The sequence below is a fragment of the Vanessa atalanta genome, unplaced genomic scaffold (assembly GCF_905147765.1).
Source record: "Vanessa atalanta unplaced genomic scaffold, ilVanAtal1.2, whole genome shotgun sequence".
NCBI lineage: Eukaryota > Metazoa > Arthropoda > Insecta > Lepidoptera > Nymphalidae > Vanessa > Vanessa atalanta.
The window spans coordinates 10264-13447 of record NW_025919974.1 but is presented as its reverse complement, the minus strand read 5'-3'; the positions used below and the strand labels follow the sequence as shown (position 1 = coordinate 13447).

General features: G+C 45.2%; 2 non-coding genes across 2 annotated transcripts; both read right to left on the bottom strand.

Moving 5' to 3' along the window:
• Window positions 1-368: 368 nt before the first annotated feature.
• On the bottom strand, window positions 369-525 carry LOC125076516. The gene has a single exon (XR_007120473.1). It is a non-coding gene; the product is annotated as a 5.8S ribosomal RNA (ribosomal RNA).
• Window positions 526-984: 459 nt separating this feature from the next.
• Window positions 985-2887, bottom strand: LOC125076517. Its single transcript, XR_007120474.1, has one exon. It is a non-coding gene; the product is annotated as a small subunit ribosomal RNA (ribosomal RNA).
• Window positions 2888-3184: the final 297 nt, after the last annotated feature.

The following is a 3184-nucleotide window of genomic DNA, read 5'->3' as shown; positions in this document are numbered from 1 at the left end:
AATGAAACGATCGAAAGGTCGGAGATGGGCGCTCCTCGTCTGGCGACGAGCGACGCTCTCAGTCTCTCTGACGTCGCATAACGAAACTCCGTGACGTAAACGTACACACGAACGCGTATATAAAAATATAAATAATATATACACACACACGCATGTAAACGTAAACATACATACACATCGTATTTGTTATATTTGAACGGACCGAGAACGAGATTTATATTAAGTATATTTAAACACGTAATATAACACATCGAACGCGGATACCGTCATATGTTCGAGAAACGTCAGTCAGTCTATTGAGTCGGTTACAGAATAATAGACATTACGACATTAAACATTGAACAGTGTGGTTTATATTTTTATACAGCCGGCCCTCAGACAGGAGTGGTCCTGGATGTTTCTCCACGGACCGCAATGTGCGTTCGAAATGTCGATGTTCAAATGTGTCCTGCAGTTCACACTATGACGCGCAGTTAACTGCGTTCTTCATCGACCCGCGAGCCAAGTGATCCACCGTCCAGGGTAATGGTTTTTAATTTGTTTTATTTTTATAATTTCTACGATCACTCGAACGATTCTATACGCCAGTGATATGAGTTTATTTTTTTTTTATTTTTATTTTTTTTTTTGTTTTTTTCTCTTATTTTTAGTATACAGAGAAAAATTCAAAAAATTAAAAAAAAAAAAAAAAAAAAAGTTAAAAAAAAAAAAAAGTACAAAAAAAAAAAAAAGAAATATACATTTTATTTGAAGATGACGATGTGCGTTAACACATCGTACTTTCCTCGAAATCGACATCGAAAAATATCAGAATAGGACGCGTTACACGACTCTGGACTCTGACTCGGACACACTGCTGTGTGAGAGAGAGAGAGTGAGAATCGCGTCCTCGCATCGAAACGACACATTCCGAACGTCGATATTTGTGTTTTAGAATTTTATTATCGTTCATTATCGCACTCTTTCGAGATTGATAATTTACGTTAATGATCCTTCCGCAGGTTCCCCTACGGAAACCTTGTTACGACTTTTACTTCCTCTAAATGATCAAGTTTGGTCAACTTCCCAGCAACGCCGACGGCCGTGAAGCCACCGCGTGTCGGTCCGAAGACCTCACTAAATCATTCAATCGGTAGTAGCGACGGGCGGTGTGTACAAAGGGCAGGGACGTAATCAACGCGAGCTTATGACTCGCGCTTACTAGGAATTCCTCGTTTATGGGGGATAATTGCAAACCCCAATCCCCAGCACGAAGGAGTTTCAACGGGTTGCCCGGGCCTCTAGGCCAGGGAGAACATGCTGATTCCTTCAGTGTAGCGCGCGTGCGGCCCAGGACATCTAAGGGCATCACAGACCTGTTATTGCTCAATCTCGTGCGGCTCGAAGCCGCCGGTCCCTCTAAGAAGAATTTTAATACGCCGCCAGTGAGTTGCTCGACCGAAATCGAGCACACCTAAATGACGACGCCTATTTAGCAGGCTAGAGTCTCGTTCGTTACCGGAATTAACCAGACAAATCGCTCCACCAACTAAGAACGGCCATGCACCACCACCCACCGAATCAAGAAAGAGCTATTAATCTGTCAATCCTTCCGGTGTCCGGGCCTGGTGAGATTTCCCGTGTTGAGTCAAATTAAGCCGCAGGCTCCACTCCTGGTGGTGCCCTTCCGTCAATTCCTTTAAGTTTCAGCTTTGCAACCATACTCCCCCCGGAGTCCAAAATCTTTGGTTTCCCGGAAGCTGCCCGCCGAGCCATTGTAGTAACGTCGGCGGATCGCTAGATGACATATTTACGGTTAGAACTAGGGCGGTATCTAATCGCCTTCGAACCTCTAACTTTCGTTCTTGATTGATGAAAACACCTTTGGCAAATGCTTTCGCTGATGTTCGTCTTGCGACGATCCAAGAATTTCACCTCTAACGTCGCAATACGAATGCCCCCAGTTATCCCTATTAATCATTACCTCGGAGTTCTGAAAACCAACAAAATAGAACCGAGATCATATTCTATTATTCCATGCACGAAATATTCAAGCGGCATTTTGAGCCCGCTTTGAGCACTCTAATTTGTTCAAAGTAAAATTGTCGGCCCATCTCGACACTCACTGAAGAGCACCGCGATAGGATTTTGATATTGAACCGGCGTTTTACCGCCGGCTCACCGACGATATGCTCCGCAGACGTGTCAGTATCACCGCGGATGCGGTGCACCGACAGCGCGGCGCACAAATGCAACTACGAGCTTTTTAACCGCAACAATTTTAGTATACGCTATTGGAGCTGGAATTACCGCGGCTGCTGGCACCAGACTTGCCCTCCAATTGTTCCTCGTTAAAATATTTAAAGTGTACTCATTCCGATTACGAGGCCTCGAAAGAGTCCCGTATCGTTATTTTTCGTCACTACCTCCCCGTGCCGGGAGTGGGTAATTTGCGCGCCTGCTGCCTTCCTTGGATGTGGTAGCCGTTTCTCAGGCTCCCTCTCCGGAATCGAACCCTGATTCCCCGTTACCCGTGACAACCATGGTAGTCGCAGAAACTACCATCGAAAGTTGATAAGGCAGACATTTGAAAGATGCGTCGCCGGTACTGGACCATGCGATCGGCAAAAGTTATCCAGATTCATCAAAATTAACGACTTCGGACGAGACGCCCTCCGTCGATTGGTTTTGATCTAATAAAAGCACTCATCCCATCACTGGTCAGAGTTCTGATTGCATGTATTAGCTCTAGAATTACCACAGTTATCCAAGTAACTGAGTAAGATCTAAGGAACCAAAACTGATATATTGAGCCATTCGCGGTATCGCCTTAATACGGCTTGCACTGAGACATGCATGGCTTAATCTTTGAGACAAGCATATAACTACTGGCAGGATCAACCAGGGAGCTAACCGAGACTTGTTGAAGTCGTCAATTACTCTTCTCGTTTCATATTCGCATATAAAATACACACAAACTTATGCATGCATGTACAATATACGCACAGTATGAAACGAGCGTCTCACCGTATCGTCGATCGCGTTAGACGCGATAGATTTTAACGGTTGACTCTTATAAAAATTTATATGAGACACAAACGCGCTTTAAGCACGCGCGCGCGCGTGCGTGCGCTATAATATATAACGCGACGACAGCGGCGGCGGCGGCGGCGGCGGCGGAGGCGTCTTCACATAATGACACATA